General features: G+C 43.0%; 1 protein-coding gene across 14 annotated transcripts in view; it reads left to right on the forward strand.

The window, feature by feature from the left end:
- The first annotated feature begins 15,693 nt into the window (after positions 1–15,693).
- The window catches only part of ENOX1 (ecto-NOX disulfide-thiol exchanger 1), a 506,538-nt gene continuing 497,276 nt past the window's right edge, over positions 15,694–24,955 (forward strand). For 8 of the 14 annotated variants that reach the window (XM_073345273.2, XM_073345245.2, XM_073345325.2 and 5 more), the window contains exon 1: positions 15,864–16,567. The gene's annotated coding sequence lies outside the window, so the exon portion shown is untranslated. Of the gene's footprint in view, positions 15,795–15,856; positions 16,568–24,955 lie in introns of those variants that run through there. The other 6 variants (XR_012159113.2, XM_073345365.2, XR_012159112.2 and 3 more) reach the window with 4 other exon arrangements.

Consider the following 24,955-nt stretch of genomic DNA (forward strand, 5'->3'; position numbering starts at 1 on the left):
TCGGTCCTGGGGCCGGTTTTATTCAATATCTTCATAAATGATCTGGAGGATGGTATGGATTGCACTCTCAGCAAATTTGCGGATGATACTAAACTGGGAGGAGTGGTAGATACGCTGGAGGGGAGGGATAGGATACAGAAGGACCTAGACCAATTGGAAGATTGGGCCAAAAGGAATCTGATGAGGTTCAATAAGGATAAGTGCAGGGTCCTGCACTTAGGACGGAAGAACCCAATGCACAGCTACAGACTAGGGACCGAATGGCTAGGCAGCAGTTCTGCGGAAAAGGACCTAGGGGTGACAGTGGACGAGAAGCTGGATATGAGTCAGCAGTGTGCCCTTGTTGCCAAGAAGGCCAATGGCATTTTGGGATGTATAAGTAGGGGCATAGCGAGCAGATCGAGGGACGTGATCGTTCCCCTCTATTCGACATTGGTGAGGCCTCATCTGGAGTACTGTGTCCAGTTTTGGGCCCCACACTTCAAGAAGGATGTGGATAAATTGGAGAGAGTCCAGCGAAGGGCAACAAAAATGATTAGGGGACTGGAACACATGAGTTATGAGGAGAGGCTGAGGGAGCTGGGATTGTTTAGCCTGCAGAAGAGAAGAATGAGGGGGGATTTGATAGCTGCTTTCAACTACCTGAAAGGGGGTTCCAAAGAGGATGGCTCTAGACTGTTCTCAATGGTAGCAGATGACAGAACGAGGAGTAATGGTCTCAAGTTGCAGTGGGGGAGGTTTAGATTGGATATTAGGAAAAACTTTTTCACTAAGAGGGTGGTGAAACACTGGAATGCGTTACCTAGGGAGGTGGTAGAATCTCCTTCCTTAGAGGTTTTTAAGGTCAGGCTTGACAAAGCCCTGGCTGGGATGATTTAACTGGGAATTGGTCCTGCTTTGAGCAGGGGGTTGGACTAGATGACCTTCTGGGGTCCCTTCCAACCCTGATATTCTATGATTCTATGATTCTAAATGAGGGAAAAAAAAGAATGACACCTTCTGTATTCTCTTTCTATTGATAGGAAAACAAAACCAAAACAATTAACTGTACTAAGGAAATCACATAGTGCTTATTCATTTTCTATGGGCATACCCATGCAGTGCTTTGAACACATGGCACAAAGTGACTACTATGAATCTTAGCCCTTTGCTACACCTCTTTGGAAGTTATAGAATCACAGAAGATTAGGGTTGGAAGAGACCTCAGGAGGTCATGGTTCAACCCCCTGCTCAAAGCAGGACCAACCCCAACTAAATCATCCCAGCCAAGGCTTTGTCAAGCTGGGCCTTAAAAACCTCTAAGGATGGAGATTCCACCACCTCCCTAAGTAACCCATTCCAGTGCTTCACTACCCTCCTAGTGAAATAGTTTTTCCTAATATCCAACCTAGACCTCCCCCACTGCAACTTGAAACCATTGCTTCTTGTTCTGTCATCTGCCACCACTGAGAATAGCCTAGCTCCATCCTCTTTGAAACCCCCCCTTCAGGTAGTTGAAGGCTGCTATCAAATGCCCCCTCACTCTTCTCTTCTGCGATTAAATAAGCCCAGTTCCCCCAGCCTCTCCTCATAAGTCATGTGACCCAGCCCCCTAATCATTTTCGTTGCCCTCCGCTGGACTCTCTCCAATTTGTCCACATCCTTTCTGTAGTGGGGAGCCCAAAACTGGACGCAGTACTCCAGATGTGGCCTCACCAGTGCCGAATAGAGGGGAATAATCACTTGCCTCGATCTGCTGGAAATGCTCCTACTAATATAGCTCAATATGCTGTTAGCTTTCTTAGCAACAAGGCAACACTGTTGACTCATACCCAGCTTCTCGTCCACTGTAATCCCTTTTCTGCAGAACTTCCACTTAGCCAGTCAGTGCCCAGCCTGTAGCCGTGCATGGGATTTTTCACTCTGCACTTGTCCTTGTTAAACCTCCATCAGGTTTCTTTTGGCCCAATCCTCCAATTTGTCTACATTACTCTGGATCCTATCCCTATCCTCCAGCGTATCTACCTCTCCCCCCAGCTTAGTGTCATCTGCAAATTTGCTGAGGGTGCAATCCATCCCATCATCCAGATCATTAATGAAGATGTTAAACAAAACTGGGGCACTCTGCTTGATACCGGCTGCCAACTAGACATCGAGCTGTTGATCACTACCTGTTAAGCCTGGTGATCTAGCCAGCTTTCTATCCACCTTTTAGTCCACTCATCTAATCCATACTTTTTTAACTTGTTGGCAAGAATAGTGTGAGAGACCATATCAAAAGCTTTGCTAACGTCAAGGTATATCACATCCACTGCTTTCCCCATATCCACAGAGCCAGTTAATTATAGAACATACAACCAGCTTGGGGTGTCTGCCCTGCTTTTTGATAGACTGCCCTGAGGTCGGCACTCACAGTTGTGAGCCCACTCCAGCCAGCATGACACCATCGATACATCACGCAAGAATATTGATAAGTGAGTGACTAGCTTTCCAATGATTTATCGCATGACACCTTTTAGATACAGATTATAACCACAGTGAATTGGGGTACACTGAGTGAGTCAAGGCTGCTGAAACTCACTGCCAGATACCAGGGAGCCTCTTGCCTTCTGGCATAGGGATGCTCTTATGGTCACAGTCACTATTCTGGTTGTTTCAAAGAAAATAATGGGAACCAACCTCCTTCAGAGAGTATACATGCTCTGAGCTGAAAGAAAACATCTAAACCTAATGACAAAATAAAGGGTTAAAGCTCCTATTAAACGGACATTTATAATGCATCTTTAACTATGGAGTCTCACCCAGCAACTCCATGATCGTACCTTGCCCTTCTAAGGATCTCAGATGAATCTATGAGGCACATAAGTGTGATCTTCATTTTGCAGATGTGAATCTGAGAAACTAAAAGTTATAACTTGTCCACTAGCACATCGCAGGTCACCGGCACAGGGAGCAATAAATCCCAGGACTCCTGACCTCTCCCACAAGTCCTCTGATAAACTGCTTCACGACAGATTACAACCACCATTACAAAAATGGATTTGCATATTATTATAGAAAGAAAAGGAGGACTTGTGGCACCTTAGAGACTAACCAATTTATTAGAGCATAAGCTTTCGTGAGCTACAGCTCAGATTATAGATTTTTCAGGGGGCTAACAAGTACTATCCAAAGATATTGGGAAAAAAAAAAAAACAAGAAGATTTTTGCCAAATTCAGCTCTCAGTTACGCCAGCACAGCCTCCTGAGAATCAATGGGATTGTAACTGAAATTAGAATATGGCCCAGCATTTGAGACACATTCACAGAGCCACTTATGTTCCCATTCACACTGCTGTATTCCAGAAATAACTGCACTGAGATCTGGGAGCAGAAACAGGCTTATAATTTCCATATCTATCTACTCTGTCTCTGTGAGTGCTGCTTTGTTTTAAAAAAGCAGCTGGGGCAGAGAATAAAACAAACAGCATCAGTCTATAACAAAGTATTTTTACTGAGATTTTTAAACATGGACATAAATTAGGAAAGTCTGGACCGCCTCCTCTGTACGATCTCATCACTGCTGGGGCAACAGCCTTCCCCTGTGCCGTTCCTGCCATCTGGATCAGCTTAATTACATCCCTCTTCCTCATCAAGCCTTCATCCAATTTCAGTTGTCAGCTACAGACATTTCAACTAGACACCTTGTAATTTCTCTCTCTTCCTGTTAGTATGTATTATTTAACTTTGGAATTGTTTGCTTTACAGAAGCTGCTGTAAAGCATTTGGAGAGGCAATGCGTATGAAACACACAATACAAAATAATAGTGTGATTTTTTTGTTTTTGTGTTTTAATGGTACTTGCAGTAGCAATACCATATAATCAAAAACCTGATGTTGAGCCAAAGCTAAAAACAACCAGTAGATGGCACAATGTATTATGTTATAAAAGATTCATAACTACAAGCTCGAGGCCCCCACCCCTAAAACCTGGTTGTTAGTATAACATAAATCAAACCTCCATTTTAAGAGATGTTACTTATAAGCTCAATATAGCCCTAACTTTATGTCCCTTTTCAGTGCTTCCTCTGGAAGATTTGGTGGTGATTCCTTAAATGGAAAAAAACATTTTAGAAACAATAATGGATCTAGAGGGCAATAGGACACTGCCCAGGGGAGTTTTCTTCTGCTCTGCTCTTAAAAATACCAGGTTGCTTCTTTTCATTCCTCTGTTAAATAATAGAACTGCTTCAAGGGACATCTCCCTACTCGACCAACATAACTTAGAAAAGGTTCAGGCAATGGTCAGTTATAAACACTGTTGTAGCCATTCTATAATAATAAATAATAATATACACTTATAATAAACAGCAGCTTTTACCCAGGACAAATTAATTACTTAATTAAACAACACCTCTGTGAGCCTGGGAATGCTAACACTCCAGTAATCCTCTTGACCTCATTGGGGTGTCAATGGTTCTGCTTGTATGAGTAAGGGTTACTTTTGTGGGTAAGGATTGCAGGATCAGAAGTAAATACTGTAATATGTTTTCTGCTATTTCAGGCATATTTCTTCTGGGAGGGAAAAAGGAGGAAGTTTGTTGTGTTCACCTTCTAGAAATTAATCCCTGCAAAATATTTGTCAGCGGTTCAGGATATCTGTCTTTTAGCTTCAAATCTGTAATGTTTGTACTATGTCTGCTTAAAAGGCAGACTTAGTGGCTTCAGCATAATTTACTATTTAAGGTTAAAAGCTGTTGCTCTCTCTAATCTTCTACTCCACAGCCACTGCAACTTTAATACTGCAAGCCTCAGAAGAGGAGAGAAATGCCTTGCTGAAACATTTAGCATGATACAGTTTTCCATCTTTATTTTAAGTTATGAAAACTGTCTGAAAAAGCTAGTAAGTGTTTCCAGTCAGTGATAGTTTGCTGGCATCAAAAGATTAAGAAAATGAACTGAAATATCCAGAGGAAGAAATACTGAGTGGAGAAGATAGATTACAAAAAAACACCTTGTATTTTCTATATTTATCTGTGTGCTATGTGTATCTACTTCACTAGGCTGTCAATTTTAATTGGACAGAAATCTTCAGCAGTTCAGTTCACACCAGTTTAATTCAGAATTCCTGTTGTTACTTCATCCCTATATTCCACTTAAATAGAAGTGTTGTAAGAGTAGTGATGTTAACCCCAGTGTCCTGACATAATTCCAACTCAGGTACTTACGATCTGCCTACATAAATTATGCCTTCAGTTTCATCTCAGTACTTCATTTCCTTCCCTAATGTATTGTATGGAGTTGCTCTGCATTGTTAAAGAGCTGCTTTCCAACCCAGAGATGGCTGCATTTTAGTGGTTTGAGAACTGATCTCTATAAATTCCAGAGAAATTACTTAGTGTAAGGGGACTGTTGCCCCCTTACTAACATTCAGTGTTTTAAGTGCTAGCTCCCAGTACTAAGAAGGGGGAAGGGTCGATGGGGAATCAAGACCCTGAGACTGACAGCCCCCAGGAACAATGGGAAGAGGCCAATGCTCCAGGTCAGCCTGAATGACAGGGCGGGCAGGCTGATCAGGGAGTCAGGAGGCCAGGGAGGTCCCGTCCTCCTTGTGAGCTGGACTTGCCTGGGTCAGACACAGTGGAGCCGAGCTAAGGAGAAAGCAGGGGCCCAAGCTGAGCTGGGGAGCAGAGCTGGGCCAGATCCAGAGGGAGCAGACCCTGTCCTGGGAGCAGAGCTGCAGCCCCAAAGCCAGAGGCACAGCCCAGAGAGAGCAGACTTGCCCCAGGAAGAAAGCTGTAGCAACCAGAGCCAGAAGGGCCAGAGAAGCAGCCCAGAGAGCTGGAGGCAGAGCAGCAGTACTGAGACAGAGGGGTGGAGCTGGGGCGGGAGCAGTCTGGAGCTGGGTGCGGTGAGCAGCTGGGGAGTGCGAGGGGGACCCTGGGCAGCAGGCCCAGCACAGGGAGATACCTCAGGCAAGAGGCTCTGCAGGCCAGGCTTGGATCGTAGCCCCGACAGGGCAGGGGTGACACTGGGAAGAAGGTCCCTACCACTTAGAGCCTGAGAGCATGTGGCCACCACCAGAGCAAGTGTCCAACCCACAGCATCCCTGCAGCACAGCCTGGGCCTGAGAAGGCGGCCTGGGACTTACAAGGAACAGACTGTGAACTGCCCTGGTATTCCAGAGACACTGTTTGTGATGTTCCCTGCCACAGAGCGGGTTGATGTGTTTCCTTTAACCTTTCCCATTTTTCCTTATGCTTTTTAAAATTAATTGTTGATTAAATAACTTGCATTTGCTTTAACTTGTATGTAATGGTCAGTGGGTCAGAGAAGTGCCCAGTGCAGAGAGAGTATTCCAGAGTGGGGACACCCTAGTTCCTGTGCTAGGTGACCACAGCAGGGTTGGGGTTGAGCCCCCCAGGAATCCTGGGCCCAGCCTTGTTGGGGTTACGAGGACTCTGCCAGACAGGAGAGTGGAAGGGGAGTCCTCAAGGGCAGGGACACCACTGGGTAAAGGAAGTAGGAGCGAGAACTCAGATCCTTTCGCTAGCCCACTTCACAAGGGTAGTACAGAAGCCAGGAAAGTTCCCCACAATAGCAGGACTATTCCCCCACTTACATTAGCAAATGTTTGCTATGTGTTGTGAGATCCTTGGATGAAAGGAACTGTAGAACCACAACATATTATTTGTCCCTGACATCAAACAAGGGAGCTAATTATCAATCTTGCCTACCTGTTTTGGTGGGCTGCGAATTTTTTGTTTTGGTTGGTGATTATTGTTGTTTGTTTTTGTTTTGTTTGTAGCTATGCTACAAGCAGGGTTAAAAAGGAGTTTGACTTGGCAGACAAGACCCCCCCCTATAAAAGATAGTGGAAATCAATTATGGTTTCAGTTTTAGATGATGGAGCACAGGACAATACGATCCACCCTGCTCAAATAGAATTCCTGCCTATTTGCAAATCGTAAGGATGCCATGTGTCCCAGGCAGAAATCATGTGAACTGAAGGTTTGTTGTTTTAAAAGAAATAATAACATTGTATTTTGTTTCAATTTTACATACTGTTATGGCTTGCAGGACCATTGTATTGCAGTGATGTCACTGCAAAAACCAGCATAACAGTGAATATTCTTGTGGACTACTCAGAAAGATCTTCACATGCAAGGTAGGCCAGGAGAAATCTTTGACTTGGAGACAGTAATAACCCTACAGTGGGCTACACTTGACAATCTTCCCTGTAGGTCTGTGAAAGGGGTGGGTAATCACCTGAAGAAGGAAGGAGAAAGGTCTTCTGATTGATGGGTTGCAAAATACTGTGGCAGTGCTCCCTGACTGCAATGGCTAGAAATGGAAGGATTCCATTGGGTAGAGAATGTTATGCCCAACTAATAGTCCCCAAGAGGAGACTGGATTCCTTTAGATTCCTGACCCATGTTTTTATGGATTCCTACTGGCCTAAAAAATAAAAATGTATAAAAGGTCAAATCCTGACTCTATACAATTGTATTACCTCCAGATACCTAGTTTGGTCTATGTTTATTTTTAAAAAGGTTAGAGGTAGCTGGAGAGGGGTATTTTCAGAAGCATTCAGCATTTATACAACTCTGCTTACAAAACACTCAGCATTGGGTTAACTCCGCTTCCATTGACTTCAAAGTGAGAAAGGCTTTTGAAAACCCCACCCTTTAATATTACCTCTGTTACCAGATAGTACAGTGAGGGATGCCTAGAACTATATGTAATGATAAAGAGGATTATTCATTCCCTTCCAGAATCCTGCTCTGAGTGAATTATAAATGAAATAAAATCCATATTACAAAATTGGCAGAGATAATAAAATACAACCGGAATTCAGGGATCAGCAGAAAAGAGACAGCACAAAGGTCAAAACAGCAATCTTCTCTTTCAAAAGAGCTCTTACTACACAATGAGGAGAAGATTTTGCAAGGTACAAATGGCAGTTAGGTACCTAATTCCCAGTACATTTCAATGAGAGTTAGGCACCTAATTGTCATTCGTGCTTTGGAAAATTTATCACCTAGTCAAGTAGAGGACATCAGTTAACAGAAGGTATATTGATATGGTAAAATAGCTAAGCAGCACATTGCAAAAAATATTAATGTTGTTATTATCTGCATTGGCTTTCTTTCTGTATTTAGTTTACTTACTATTTCCTCATAGATTGCTTTTGTATTTTGTCCTTGGGAAATACTGAATAGCGTCTCTTAATACCAAAACATATAGCTTGATGCAGCACCTGACTCACCTGAGTAATCTTTACTCTTGTGATGAGCCTACTTGAAATCATCAGGACTCCAATGGAACTACTTGCATGTGTGAGAATTACCCATGTGAATAAGGGCTTTCAGGATTAGGCCCAAATCCTGTCAAATGTTTTCTGTTTTTTCCAAGTGTAAGTCTTCAAAGGTGGGAAGGAAGGAGAACAAAACTTGTTGTTTTTCCTTTCTAATGGTGACTGGAAGATTAAACACCAGATGTGAGGCTAGTCACAATGCAGAACAGTCCTCAGAACTGACAGCATTAGCTTTTGTATCCAGTCGTACAGCAACGATGCAATTCTTAGCACACAGTACATGGAGAACTGTCAGCTCTGTAGCAATCCAATTAAGTTACATGGTTTCTGAACCTAGATGATTTGAGGAAGTTTAAAACAGAGAGCTAGCGCTGCGCTGGCTCAGCTGTTGTGCCAATTATCTGGTGGGATGTTTGTGTAGCTCCGGCTGCTATAGTATTTTCAGAGCACGAGAAGGGCGAACACATTTCAGGGTTAATTATGAATTAGCATTATTGTTTATTTAATTATTTATTAAATAAGATGTCTAATATGTATTTTAAAGAGACACTGGCACCATCTGACAAATGGGACAAGTGAGCGCATTCTACATTTTTCAAAAGGATCATTGAAAAATTGAATAAAAAAGTACCTCACTGATAGTTAAAGTTTAAAGTAGCATTAGTTCCTGTGGAGTCCCTTCTGGAATGGGTGCTCCATGGGAAAAGCAGCATGACTCTTGACAGAACTATGCCGTTTCTATTCTATTCCATCTGTTTTTTTGTTTTTTAATCAAGGCCATCAGCATAGTATTTGAAGTAAGATAAGAGTAAGAGCAGCAACATGGAAGGGCAGCCTCTTCATGGAGCTACCTTTTACCTCTTTACAATAGAGGGCTCTTTTCTTCATAGATTGGCACAGGGAACAGGAAGCCATGGCCTCTGCCCACTCTGAGCTCCCCCCCAGATTTTCCCTTCCATGCAGGGAGCAGTTTCCTGGAAGCTCAGCCTTGCAGTTAGCTACTCCCCTCCTGCACCAGTCAGTCCTCTTTCTGCAGGTTTCTTCACTGGAGAAGGCGAATAGCTCTCCTTTATTTATCAGTTTGAATTATAGCCTCTTGGGATACATGTGCAATATTAAAAAGAAATACATCTCTGATAACTAAGGTCAACAAAAGCAATCTACCTACCCCACCCCCCAAGGCATCTAAATATGCTGTATCCAGCTCCAGCTCAGTTGTATGTCTGAGAAAAGAGATGGACCTGACATCACATTCTAAATGTCAGGAGTCCAGCCCTGTTGGTCTAGTATGGGAAAGGTAAATTCCAGTCAACAGCTGTCTAGTTAATGCATTCTGCTATCACTATCCCAGGATGAAATCCTGACCCTATTAATGTCACTGACAAAACTCCCATTAACTTCACTGGGGATGGGATTTCACTGGGGACAGATATTTAATCTAGGAACAGTTATTATCTTGAGCACCTCAGCTGATCTCAGCTGCCACTTCATTACATAGGGAGAAAGGGCATCATCTGCGGATCCAGCAGCACCTGCACAACCTTGAGTATGCTACTGCCCGGGGGCTATATTTCAGAAAAGTTGTACTGCAGTAGTAATGTGAAATTTACAAAATGAAGTAAAAAGTAAATAACAGAACGATAGCTCTGCTTGTTGACTAGCTAGTTCCCATCCTAATTCTGCTTTGCATTAGGGTGTAAATCCCAAGTAACTCCACATTTACACAGCGCAAGTGAGAACACAGTTTATTCTTGTGTGCTTAGGAAGTGCCTAATGAAGTGCCCAACTCTAATGAAAAATGGAGTCCTCTACTGATTTCATGCAATGCAACTAGTTTAGTGCAAGGTTTCCCACAGAGTTCTACCAATGTGCTTGAGTTCTGCTACACAAAAGTCCTCAGGTGGTTTGGTCTTCAATACTTATTCAGTCTTGGGCTTCTCTGAATAGAATGCCAATGTGGTGCTGGTTTCACTGGTGGTTTTTGCAGTGGTTGAAGTGAACTGGCTGAAAAGTACATTGACCCATCCACCCTCCATACTATCCCTTTCCAACATCCATCCTTCTCTCTCTGTGGGCCAGGAAAACTCTTTTCCCCATGAGAAGAGCTTATACTTTTTTCTTAATATTTTGTTTCTAGGATGAATTTGGAGGAAGAGGGTGGATTTCTTTTAGCGTGGATAAGCAATATAAATGCAAATATATGGCAGTTGTTATAGGAATAAGGACCCCAATGATTTGTACAGAGGAAAGCGTGAGAAAGGGATGAGAAGAAACACACAAATCTGATGCTATTTAAGTCACTGGCAAAACTCCCATGGGAGCAGAGTCAGGCCAGAAAGAAAGAAAGGAGTGAGAAGTGTTTTTGATGAATTTCATGCCCCATTTTCTTTTGTGTTTGTTATTTTTCTTAATCTCTTTCATGTACATTTGGAAGTTTTATGCATCATCGTAACAGAGTGAGCACATGAGGGGGCTGTTTTTTGGTTGCTGGTTAGTAATCTGAATAATCAAAGCACATAAGCCAATCAGAGCAGAAGGATTATAGTAGGTGGAATAGTGATATCTGCATATTCACAATACAGTTATTGGAAAAATCACTGTACAATAATCATACAATGCCCTGCAATCTGATTGGCTGTTAGTCATTATTAGCCAATCAGAGTTCAGGGATTCAAATAGCATATGGCTCTTGAGAGCTAACCAAACAGTAATAGTATAAATCAGATACCAAGAACCAGAGTGCAGGGATCTAAGTGGAAGAAAACAGCTTGGTTATGCCTCTGTAAGTGTATAGCATCCCTGCCTTCTGATTGGTTGAGACAGTTCCATTCCAGTGTAATGTATCATATTGTGTATATTAATGTTTCAGCTTTACAGTTCCATTTCCATTAGGGGAAGATTGCCTATGAGCCTCTTAGTGGATAAATAGGAATTTACAGCTTTCAAAAAATCTCTTAAAGCTTGCAGTATCCAAAGAAGAAGGAATTACATATGACTATTTTTGAAGCTTTAAAAGTCCAGAGGGCCTAACTGTGCCCTTAGCTGTGTCTGTGCAATTCCTATTGAAATCAGGTGATGTAGCGCATGCATTTATGAGGGCTGAAATGAGGTCTGGTGGGGTTTTTGGTTTTGTTTATACTATCAGTCACATTTTCTGCTAAAAACAAAACCCCAGACCATGCCTAGGGGAATTCATCTTTCTGACTACAAAGATGCCATCAAAAATAAACTGTTTCCATTTTTAAAAACTTCAGTTATTAAAAAAAAGATTATGATGTCTTCTGGGCAGGGGACATGTCTTCCTGTGTATGTACAGTGTCTAGCGCAGTGGGGCCTTGCTCCTTATCAGGGCCCGTAAGAGCTACGGAAGTACAAATAGCAAAATGCTCAAATGGACTAGTTCTAGTGAAATTCATAACAGATAAAGTCCTTTCTGCTTCTCAGGATGTATACACATGCAAAAAGTGTTCTGTGAGTACAGTTGAGAGAGTATAAGACAATTAAAGGGACAACACTTAATTGCCAAGAAAAAATAATCCTTTAAAAATGTCATCCCTGTAGTCAGATATATTAAACAATTCCAGTGTCATTGGTGAGATTTTATATTAGCTCTGTTTTATATCACTTTCCACTTACATAACTGTCAAATAGAGCTTGTTTATACTGGGTGGAGTCTTTTTGTTTTTATTTTCAAACCAAATATGCAGGAAGATGAAGAAGCAAAATAAACAACAGTAAACAGAGACAAGTGGAGAGTTACTTTCAGAGACTGGGGTTTAGGACCTATTTGTTAATTATGCCCTGATTCTGCAAACACATGCTTAATTTTATGCATGAATAGTCCTGTTTGCGGCAATGTACTTCAGTGGGAGTACCCATGTATATAAAGTTAAGCAAGTGTGTAAGTACTTGCAGTATTGGGATCTATACATTCTGTAACATAATTCAGTAGGTTTGTTCCAGTGTAAATAATATAGGAGTGAGCGTTCAAATTATGACTTGCTTTCACCAGGATTGCATCTGATAGAAATGCCTCCAGCAGCTATTCTTTTATACAGTTATCTGTGTCATTGTCCTATCCAAAACAAAGGCGAAAAATGAACTACAGTGAGAAAATGCAGGGCAGTCATTCCCATCTTTGCATTGGTGTGTGATTATTGTTTGTTTTTTTAGAGTGTAAGTTGTTAGCACTTACCTAAAGCAGTGAATTAGTTTCTATGCTGTGTCCTCTACATGGATGTCCTTGTATTGCTTGTTGTCATTACTCAAACTGAAGCTGTGACACTAACCCTGCCAGCCAGGGAAAAAAGCCACACACAAAGGCAACGCAAGCCAGTACCAGTTTAAATCAGGCAAGCCTAGTGGGGTGGAAATGACTTTTGTTGTATAAAGTATATTTACTGGTAAACACAAAATGATTTGGTAATGTAAATACAAAATTAGCACAACACCTTTGGATATATTGTAGTGATGCTTTAACAAAAGAAGACCTTCAGAAATGAAAGAAAATATAAAACAACAATCCAACAGCTTTCTAGCACTAGAAATTTAGGATGTATCCAATCTATATGAAATGTTTAATATGCTACTTTAATATTCATGTTTGATATGATTACTTTATATATACCAAAGTAATTATCAACCTGAAGTATTCTGAAGCACACTGTAAACTGTTCAACAAAGGCATCACTTTATCCAGCACTAAAATGCAGACACCTCAGCTGTTTGCAGCACATCACAACTCTGCACCACCACTTAGGAAAGGGTTTGAAGAATTCACTTTTCCAATTGAAATTGCAGGATGAATTTAGATTAGCAAACACATTCTGCATGAGCTTAAATCCGTCCACAAAAACTGTATTAACACTTCTGCTCATACTAGGTGTGCTATCTAATTGTTAATAATAGTACTTAGTTCATACAGAGTTCACTTTTCTTCTCTAGAACTCAGATCCTCAAAGATATTATATCTTTGAGCGTCTGAGCCTAGTTTACTAAAGTTCACTACATATGTACATTTGTATAGATAGGATAAAGGAAGCACAGAGAGGTGATGTGACTTGTGCAAAATCATAACAGGTAATGTTAGGAACACGACCCAAGGTTTTCTGACGCTCTGTCTGCTGGATAATACTGCCATAAGCAATCAAGACCTACTGTAGGTTTGTCTCATTGGAAAAAAGCATCTCCAGCAGCAGTGCCCTAATATCATGATTGATAGATTCTAAGGCTAGAAGGGACTATTGTGATCACCTAGTCTGATTTCCTGTGTAACACAAGCTGTAGAATTTTCCCATAATAATACCTACAGCATCTCTTTTAGAAAAACATCCAGTCTTGATTTAAAAATGGTCAGTGATGGAGAATCCACCATGACCCGCGGTAAACTGTTCCAATGGTTAATTACTCTCACTGTCAAAAATGGACACCTTAATTCCAGTCTGAATTTGTCTAGCTTCAACTTCCAGCCATTGGATTGTTATACCGTTCTCTGATAGACTGAAAAGTGTATTATTGAATGTTTGCTCCCTAGGGAGATACTTATAGACCAGGGGGTCCCAAACTTGGTTCGCGGCTTGTTCAGGTTAAGCCACTGGCAGATGCTTTGTTTACCAGAGCGTCCACAGGTACGGCCACTCACAACTCCCATTGGCGGGAACGGCGAACCATGGCCACTGGGAGCTGCGAGGGGCTGTACCTGCAGACTTTCAGCGGCCCGCCAGGGGCTTACCCTGAACAAGCCACAAAACAAGTTTGAGAACTCCTGTTACAGACTGTGATCAAGTCTCCCCTTAACCTTGTTAAGCTAAATAGATTAAGCTCTTTGTGTACGTCTACACTGCAATAAAATACCTGCAGCTGGCTTGTGTCAGCTGACTTGGCCTAGGGCTAAAGGCCTAAAAATCTGAAGTGAAACATTCAAGATTGGGCTGGAGCCTGGGCCCCTGTGATGAACGTCCCCAAGCCTAAGCTTGAGACCAGGCTCTAGCCCAATGCCTACACTGCAATTTTATAGCCCTGCAGCCCAAGTCCTGAGAGTGCAAGTCAGCTGGCACGGGCCAGCCACCAGTGTTTTACTGCAGTGCAGACATACCCTTTGAGTCTATCACTATAAGGCACTTTTTAAATCATTCTCAGTGCTCGCCTCTGAACCCTCTCCAATGTATCAACATCCTTCTTGAATTGTGGGCCAAATACAGAGGTAAAATACATGTCCAACAGGAGCAGAGAGATTATGTTAAGGATATTGATTTAGACTCCATACTAACTCAAGGGGTCAGAGTGCCTCTAACATTACTTCCTGTAGCACCCCTATTCTCCTTGGAAGATTCCTAAAGAATTACTGACCCAGTCAAACTGGGCATAAATTTGGGAAACTGAACAGGACAATAAAGTGGTTGCAGATGTAAACCGTTCACAAGTGTTCTTTAGCACTGGCTTGTGTGTAAACTCCCGAGGCCCTAGGATGCCCGATAAAATGAGCAGAAATAAGGGTTATATTTTTGCTTTGACAGCTGACTTGTCCCCCTCACCCCTTCCTCCCTGTTGAAGGTAGCAGTGTGGGGAACCTCCTACATCTGCTGCTCTATAATTCACTGTATAATTGACCCTGTAACTCAGCAAACAGAATTCAGTGCCCCCTTTCCTGGAAGCTAATGCAACAGAACCTTTCAGGGAGTGAAATGGGGTGGATATAGTTTAATCAACATCCCCCCTCCTCACAAGAGTAAACTAAAGTGGCAACCTGCTGCCCAGCATTCAACACAATAGGGCGCACAGGGAGGCTCTGGGCATCAGCTAGGAATGAGCCTAGGTCTCTTTATTTAAAGCACTCTTGTCCCTTCTGTCCTTCTCCCCCAGAGCTCTTGGCTGAGGGCTAAGTCCCTTTGTGTCCCCACCCCCTACAAGCATCCCCTCCTATTCACTGGCTGCCAGTTTGCCACGGCTCCTTTCAAGGTCGCAGTGGCGTCTGTAGGTGACAGATTCACCACTTGCTGCCCCGAGGAGCTGCAGCCGCTGCCCCTAGCCTGCTGCATCCCCGTGCGCGGCCCTGGCACGGCGGCAGCTGCCTGCTGCTGCTGCCCAGGCGGATCTGTGCGCTCCCTGCCCCCGCACCAGCCGCCAACCCCCCCCCCCTCTCCCCAGCACACCTGCTTTCCCCGTTGTCTACGGTTTTCCTAAGCGGGGGAATTTTCCCTCACTCCCTTGCCGCATCCCTCACACTCGCGCGCACCCCCAGCCCGGCACTGACACACACACACACACACACGTTTTGGATCAGAGGCGGCTGTTTCTCCAGCGCCCCTAAGCCGGCTCCGCTCGCTGCCGCTGCCCCGCGCCGCCGCCGCCGCCGCCGCTCGCCGGGGCTTCCCGCCGCCACGGGGCGTCCTCCGCCCGCAGCGCTGCAGGCTCCGGCGGCCGGGCTCGCGCTCTGCCCGGGACAGGGGTGGGGGCTGCGCGGCGCCGGCCGAGGGGGAAGGGGCCGCGCCGCGCCCCGGCAGCTCCGCACGGCCAGCAGGTAGGGAGCGTAGGGGCGGGCGGCGGCGGCGGCGGGAGCAGCATCCCCCGGGCTGTGCCGCTTCCCGCGGCTGCCTGGTCCCCCCGCCCGGCGGGGGGGAAGCGCTGCCGTGCGGGGGCGGGCGCGGGGGCCGGGCAGAGGGGCTCGCCGCTCCCCCGCTTTCCAGCGCCCATCGCAGCTGCTGCCGGCTCTGCCTCCTACCACCCCCGGCAGCCTCCACGCCGGCATCCCTCTGGGTGCGTGTCCCTTCCTCAGCAGCGCCCTGGCCGCCGCCGCCTCCCCTCCCCCTCGGCAAGCCCAGCCGCTGGTCCCCGGGGAGTCAGAAAGTTTGTTCGCCTCTCCGGGGGGGGGGGGGGGGGGAAGCATTTTTCTTTTGGCAGCCGCAGGGCCGGGCTGGTGCCTCCCAGGCTGCTGCTGGCACCGGGAGTGGGGGTGGGGGAGCTGCGACCCCCTCCCCCCCAACTCCCGGGCCGGGCTCATTCCTCCTCCCCTCCCCACCCAACCTGTCTGGGCATCCCCACCTCGCACGCGTGGTGCCGACAGCGCGCAGGGCCCCTGCGGCCCCACGCCTCCTGCCCACCCACCCTGTAGGTCGGGCCCCCGGGGCTCCCTCTTGCTGATTGGCTGGAGGGGCAAACTCTTCCCAGCCCTCCAGCCTGGGGAGCCTGCGCTGAGGAGCAGCATCACTGGACCCTGGGTGAAGCCATCCCTGGAAAGTCTCTCTCTGCAGTTTCCAGGACAGTTTGGTTGTAACTAAAGAGCAACTGTACTAGGTGACTGGTTTTCTTTTTTTTCTTGGTCCCTTGGGTGATTACTTAAGACAGGTTTCAGAGTAGCAGCCGCGTTAGTCTGTATCCTCAAAAAGAAGAGGAGGACTTGTGGCACCTTAGAGACTAATAAATTTATTTGAGCAGGAAAGCTTATACTCAGATAAATTTGTTAGTCTCTAAGGTGCCACAAGTCCTCCTTTTCTTTCTACTTAAGACAGGTTTTGCTGAAGTTGGAAATGACACGACATGGGTGTGCGGCCAGTCAGGGGCAGAGAGACCCTTAGGTAGCTCTTAAACAATATCGCTTGTGGTAGAGTATTCTGCCTCTTGGCAAGGGGATGGATTTGGTGAGCTAGGTCTTGTCCGTCTCTAATTTCTCTGTTCCTGTTGCGAGGGTTAGTTTATTGTTGTGTGATATGGAGAGAGCTGTCTTGCATGTCACTCTTATTCTTAATTTTAAATGTACATTGGTAATGACTGTCGGGTTCTTTAAGGAGAGGGTAGACATTAGAATAAATTCAACTCTGGGCTGAGGAGAGAAGGATCTCTGAGATCATCCCTATGATTTGTGTATTTTATATGCTGTATTACTTTTAATATCAGAAGTTCCATTGTACTATGTCAAAGCTTTGATGTATTTTGGAACATACCTCGTTCATTTTCTCTCAAATTTTAATGCAACAAAAAGGTAATATGTATGGATAAATTAAAAAAAAATGGAAAGGCCTTCGAAATACTATGTGTTGTGTAGGATGTGAAATTTCAGGTGTGCATGATAGAGGTACAGCTACTCCATAGGTTTTATTTAAAATCTTTCTTTGAGGCTATATCTGTGCATACATATATTCATCTGTCACTTTATTTCTAAGTATGATAGGCTCTGAATCCATCATGTTCTGATGATGCCATCACAGGCACCAACATTGTCTGGCAGTAACAATCTTTTTAATTCCTTGTTTAGGAAGCTTTGATAGTGTAAAAATATGTGACATTTTTACTGTTAGAATTGTTGTTTGCAATTTTAGATACAGTATCCTGCATTATCTTTTGTTATACTGGACACAGGAGCAACCTTACTTAGACTTCTATGTATCACGCTAAGCAATAATTGTTACATAGATAAACGGAAACCCCAACATGAGTACGATCTGAATAGCAAAATTCCCTCCAATCCGAATTATAAACTGTGTGCCTCTCTTGTTCCCACATTCTATTATGTGTAATGTATGCAGAACTTTACAGTGTACAATAATGCCTCCCCTTTCTGCTTTAGAGTTTTGTTCCACTTGGAAAATGATATATGATATTCTTTGACAAGTTATGAAAAAATATAGATATGATTGCAAAAAATGATTGTGTTTGTGTGTGTATTTTAGTCGAGTACTTAAATTAGCCTGTTTTCATTGTCCAGGGATGTTTGAATCTTTTTTCTTTAATAAGTTTTAAAAAGGCTTCAAGAGATTCTTATATTCTCTCTCTCTCTCCATATTTCTCTTAGTCTTTATTTTTCTTATACATAATAAATTAATAAGTGACCTCTGTTAAATTTTAGAAAGCATTATTGCCAGGCAAACTGGGCAATAGATCATGAAATCAGACAATAGTATTTTGTTCCCTAGCAACCACCTACTGTGAAAAGAAAACAAAACGATGGTGGATGCTTCCAAATCATGATAGTCATCGATCGAAACCCTAAAGCAGGTGCAGAACTACAAGTGAGACTTGCTCCTGTTCATTTTCTTTTAAGCTGCTTTTTAAATATTCCACTTTAGCAAAAAAGGGATTTACTTTGTTTTGCAATTAAACAATTAAAATTTCACTCAAATGCTTGTAGCTTGACAGTTCTGCATGTTAGAATAAAAGGACAGAAGACTGGTAATAACTGGAGTTTTTGCAAATAACAATTCTAAATAGTTTTTAAAATATTTTTATCGCTGGTTTTTATAATAAAATATTACTAGACCTGTAAAAATCTGACTTAAATCTATTTATTACCCACTGTAACTACTGTGCAATATTTGTTGGATATTATAGGAATGAAAAAGAAGTATAGCATGTGCTCTGTCCACTGTATTTATTACAATTTAACATTTCTTTAAGTGACAGAAAGTCTAGTAAGTAAAACCTGTGTTGCCTCAAGGTCTTTTGGCCCATTGAAATCAATGGATAAACTGCCACAGTGGGTGCTAAACTATTATTCTTATAAAAGTTATTTTGATAATGCAATAATACCCCTAATTTAAGACTATAAACACTGAAATGAAATCTTGACACGGGGCCATATTTTAATCTTAAATGCACTACATGCATTGCCGTCTACCTGAAAAAATCCATTATTGCATGTTGTAAATCTAACCCAGTATCTGTGCTGCTTGCCTATCAGTTTACAACTTTTTAATAAGCCTTAGTGCTCAAAATTCTGGTGGTGATATTGAACTATGGTAACAAAGGGAGTTGTATAGTTTAATGTGATGAGGAGTTTGTGCATTATACTTCTTGCTCCTGTCCCCCTGTAGTAGAATGTTACTCTGAGTGGCCTCTTCCTGGGTGCCCCCTTGTGGCCTCAAGACCATCCTGCAAGCAGCCCCTCACTTCAGTTTCCCCTCTTAGTTCCTCAATAACCCCTCCAAATAGTTTTTACAAATCCAATAGCTGCTCTCCTTAGGGTTCAGTTTGAAATGTTCAAAAAATAAACTCAGAAGTCTCCCTCCAGCCTTAAACTGGGCACAGCTCCCAAGTTCTCTGCTGCCTCAGCATCTTCCCTGCTTTACAAGGCTATTCTCAGCCTTCCCCTCTCCCAGTTGTGTGCTCCTGCTTTCTTTTGAGTGTTTGTTCATCCATTCTCACAGGCCTTCCCAGTTATCTCACTCCCCAAGTATCGTTTTTTTCTGCTGGAGCCTACTCATTTCCAGCAGCCTATATAGATATATCTTTTCTGCTTCTGGGAGTGAGCCTCCCAGCCCAGCTCTACAGACTTGGGGCTTATGCTAGCCCAAGCTCCAGCCCAGCTCAAGTTCCAATGTCTACACAGTTATTTTAGGCACACTAGCATGAGTCTGACAACTTGGCTGGGAGACTCAGTCCCAGATACAGTGTAGACATATCCTATATTTTACTCTGTTCTCCCTGAGATCTCTCTCTGCAGGGCCAGCAGCTGGGCTTCTTCCTGCTGCTCTTATAGGGTAATCAGGTTATTCCTTCTCAATTGTGCCTCCTGGTTGGCTGGCCCCAGGCCTCTAGCTCATAAGGGACAAGACACCCTGTTAAATTTACAGAAAGTTCTTCATATAGCTTTACGTATCGGTCTTCTGTAATATAAATAGACTATGTTGTGAAGTGGTTAATTGTCTTATTCACTCCCAAACTGGTTTCAGATTTGAATCAAGTGAAATAGAAGTACTTACTACATTCAAGAGAGTTAAAACATCTTGTATTTGCAATCTATAAAATCACAAGGAAGATTTGATACTTGGGAGAGCATCAAACTTTGATCACATATGCATTATTAAACAGCAACATTTTGTGTTTGGTATGGGAACTGGATACCCTGAGAGCCTTCTGGGGGTTCACAATGTTTTCTAAAGGATCCAATATGCTGTCATATATGATTGATTGATATCACATACAGGTGTGTTCCTAGCTCATTTAAGACTGTAAAATACACACACACAATTTGAATAAAAATGATTGAAGTTGAGTGGTGAGAGAATATTCTAAATCTGTCAAGTACCAGTGAGTAGCTGTTTTCATATATACATTTCAAAATGCACATTTTAGTAGTGTAGCAGGTGTGCACAATTTGGTGTATAGCAGATTAATCTGGTTTTGGTAGCCTGCATGATTCTGTAGCAAATAATAATTTCTTCAGTATTTTTCTAAAGTGGCACTCCTGAATCTAGAACCTTACAACCAGGTGGTTGACAGACTAGTCTCACCATGTCTTAGAATAGTGACAACAATCCCACGTCCCCTCCCTTTTCTACCCCCTGCAAGTTTACAGAAAGTAGATGAAGAAAAAAGAAAAGAGAAATGTGTTAGAAAATCGAAAAAGGGGGAGAAAGAAAAGCAAAAACAGGGGAAGAGAATAACTCATCAGTTCTGCACATAAACCTAAGGCATTTAGAAGTGATTTTTAAATACTGTCCATGAAACTCCTGTCATGACAACTGCTGTGGTTTTTACTAGTGGTGAATGTAAACTCTTGGATTAAAACTGCTGTGTTGTTAGGGTTTTACTCTTTGCTGCACCATCCCTTTTACGTCCAAAGTGTGCTGCCCTTTCTCCCTCCTGAATTCCATCCCATTCAAGGGGTAACACTCAACAGAATGACCAGATAGCAAGTGTGAAAAATCAGAAGGGGGGGAGAGGCAATGGGGGAGGGTAATAGGTGCCTATGTAAGACAAAGCTCCTAACATCAGGATGGTCCTGATAATATTGGGATGTCTGGTCTCCCTAACACTCAGTCTGGCCCACTTCATATAAAAGTGTTCAGCATGCATTAATTAAGAATTTGACATTTTTGTTCCCCAGTGGCCCCTTTTCTGTCTGTGAAATGATGGGCCTGACTAGTTGTCACGGTTTCACAGGTCTGGAGCTCTGGAACAGCCCTCCTTGAGGGTTGCACTCTCTATCGGAGGTAAGTCCCTTGGCTTCACTGTCTCCTGGGACCGAACCTCAAAGCCTTCAGCGCCCCTGCATCATGCCATGAGCTCCCCTCAGAGAGTCCATTCGAACTGGGCACCGGGGAAGGCTTGCATGACCAAAGGGAGCAATGCACCCCGACTTCCTTTGACTGGAGTGACTCTCGAGGCAACGTTGTAAAAGCAGAAGGGATTTTTAACTGTCTGGAACACAGTGTAGAAATTTCTTAGGTCAGCATAGAGAATGGAAAAGAAACAGCAAAGTCCATCTGGGTGGGTACTGAGCCCAGAGTCTCTCCTTTCTGTCCTCTTCTGTGTCCTTGCCCCGAAGCGTGTGACCTGCTTCAGCAGCCTACACTGTACTATCCTCCATGGCCCTCAGTTCTTTGTTGTTCTTCCTGGGCAATGACAGTCACATGGTCATTCCCCTTAGCATTTTGTTCTCCTACTGGCCAAAATTGGTGTGCTTCCTGAAGAGGATGGGTCCCAGGGTTGACAGTTGCTGGGTTACGAAATGTCTGGGCCATTGTCTGATCCTAGGCAGCTAGACAACAGTCACACCTGGATCACTACAAAGAATTAACCACCTTATTCCCACCACCTAGTTAAACACGCAGCACATAGAGAAACTGAGGCACACACAATATTCATACAAAATATTATGAAAAAATCCTACTTTGTCACACTAGTGAACTAGCAATGTGTTCATTCCAGGCTTTATCTGAGATTAGTGTGCTGTAACCTTGATTTGTGATTTTCATTAACACATTTTTCTTTAAGAGATGATCACTGTTCATAATAATTTATTGGAAACTTAAATCTAAAATCTTAATGATTGTTGCAAATTTTTCAATTCATTTTAAAAAATAAATAAAAGAAAAAAAGAGGGAGTGGAGTCCCTATCCTGAGATCTAGGAAATGTTCACTAACTTTAAAAAGTAAATCCTACAATAGCAAAAAGCTTAGCAGCCACTGCACACCAAATACCAAAAAACCCCAAAACAACAACCCCCTGCCCCCAGCCAAGCAGTTATAAACTGAAAAGACTGAATATAGACTACCTTCTCCAGTTAGTGACCTCCCAGACATCCTCTGTAAAATCAGGATGCGAGATAATTTTACAGGGTAATAAGATTTAAAACACAGAGGATTCCCCTCTAGGCTAAAATTCAAAGTTACAAAACACAGGAATAAACCTCTCTCTTAGCATAGGGAAAATTCACAAGCTAAAAAAAAAGATAAGCTAACGCATTTCCTTGCTATTACTTACAATTTTTGTAATCTTGGATGCTTATTTCAGGTAGGGTTTTAGGAGATGGTTTTTCCTACCCTGGTCCCTCTCTGTCCAAGAGAGAACACAAAGAGATCACAAACAAAACCTCCCCCCACAGATTTGAAAGGATCTTCTTCCCTTATTGGTCCTTTTGGTCAGGTGCCAACCAGGTTATTTGAGGTTCTTAACCCCTTACAGGTAAAGGAGGGATTTTATGCTACTCATAGCTGTATGTTTATGACAGTATCAATTTAAATTTTCAGTTGCACAAAATTATGGGTTTTGAACTTTTCCCCCCAACTTCTATGTATTTACATTCCCACAGTTGTGGGAAATTATGGGGAGGGTCCCACAATGGGTGGTGGGGGAGGGGGTCAGACCATAATAGTTTAATGACAATAGATGTTGAGATTCAAAAAAGGAAAGATTTATAACTATTAAAACACAAATATCAGCATCACATATCAAAATATAGGAAGTAAATATCCTTAAATCAATCTCTAAGAAGTTCTCAAGCAGCATTTTTTTTCTTACTTTGCCTATCTGTACATTTTCATTATCATCAATGGACATTTTTTTCATTGTTTTTTGTATGTTTGGTGAAATTGACATTTACAGACAGTTCCTGATAATCTAACCCTTCAAAGACTAGTTTTAAGTTTGGCATGCAATGAAATGCTTTGTTGAATTTGGGCTGGAAGCATTTGTATTTTGGGAAAAACATAACCTTTCAAACTAACAATATTTTCATTAATGATCTAGGAGGGGGAGTAAGAAGAACACAAATAATGAGACAACAAAATTGGGGAAAAGTACAAGTTTCGTGTGGGGAAAGTACCTGAAACATACACACTTGATGGGAGGGAGAAACTTGGGAAGCAATAATTGTGGAAGAGAGCTAGGAGTGATATCAGACAGCAAATTATGCATGTGTGCGACATGGTTATAGAAAAAGCCAGTTCACCTTTGAGCTGAATATGCAAGGGCATTGTGTCATAGAGCAAGGAGGTCGTAATCCCTTTCTGTTAGATGCTGCTGTGAGCACACCTGGAATTTCTGGACACATTATTACCAGAAAGCTGTTGACAAATTGGATGGAGCTCAGAGAAGAGCAACAAAAATACTCGGGCCTGAAGGCTTTGGCTTATGAGGAAAAGTTAACAGATACATATAAATAGAGAGAGCGAGGGAGCTTGGCAATAAATAAGGTTAAGAGTGTACAGCTATTTCAAGAGTGTTGATGTAAAGAATAAAAATAATTATTTAACGTGGTACATGGGAGAATTCCTGGGAGTAATGGGATGAAATTAAGAAAAGGGTATCTTTGGCTGAATATCAGGAAAAACCGCTTGACGATAAGTTGTACTAGGCGGTAGAATAGTTAAGGGAATAGTGAAAGCCCCATTGACTGGGACATTTAAAACTAGATGGGGCTAATCACAAATAAATGTTCTGTAGAGAATAATCCTGTATTTTCCAGGTGATGGAGTGGATGATTTAATAGATCTTTTCCATGTGTAAATTTCACTGTTGTAATTTAAGGAGCGGGGGGTGCGGGTTTGGAAATTAGGACACATTTTGCGCATCCTTGACACGGGCTCTCTCTGCCTACAATATTTATATTATGGCAAAGTAATTTCTAGAGTAAGAAGAATTGTTTTGAGCTTTGTAAACATGTATTGTGATCCTATCCTAAGTCATAGGGTCAGACTGAGTTAGAACTTTAATAGGGGACATGCAAGAATCACCTCCAGCAGATGGCATAGGAAATGCTATTGACTTTTCCACTCAATCAGCAACCTGTATGGGTAAGGGACATTGTGCTGCTAGAGCATCCATCTCTTAGTAGCACTGGGGCTGGTTTTATTTCTCAGCGAGGTGGCATTTGGGGCTGTTGCCTCCCTATTCCCGCCTCTGAGCTCACAGTAGCTGTCTCATGTGATCTGGGTGGACTCTGGACAGCTGCTCATTAGTGCCCCTCTGGCTGCCTGCCACACTAGTGGAGGGGAGGAGAGAAAACCTCAGAGAACAGGGTATGCTCTGGATTGGCCTTGCTTGAGCCCCAATGAAGAGAGCATCTAACTCAGCTCCCCTTCTCACGCAGCCTAGGGTAGGAGGAGGAGAAGGAGGAGAACCTGGACAGAAGCCTGCAGCTGAGAAGCTGTGGTGCTAGCTCTCACCATATTTGGTGTTGGTCTTGAAGCCCAGCCCCCTGAAATCATGTTATTACCAGAGAATCTCTTGGTTCATTTAAAAAACAAGCGTTTCTAGCTGTCACGTTTTCAGACAAAGGACTGCAGTGTGACCTGCAAGCATGCAATGACTTGGAACCCCACAGGCTGATAAAATTAACCAGGAGCTTGCCACCTAGAAACAAACCCCATGACTCCTAAATCAATCTCAGGCTGTGCTAGGCTCCAACTCATGATTTTTACATTCTTGGGGTTACCAACGCAGAAGATGGAGGCCAAGAATCA

This window comes from Lepidochelys kempii, chromosome 1, assembly GCF_965140285.1.
Source record: "Lepidochelys kempii isolate rLepKem1 chromosome 1, rLepKem1.hap1, whole genome shotgun sequence".
In the NCBI taxonomy this organism is placed as follows: domain Eukaryota; kingdom Metazoa; phylum Chordata; order Testudines; family Cheloniidae; genus Lepidochelys; species Lepidochelys kempii.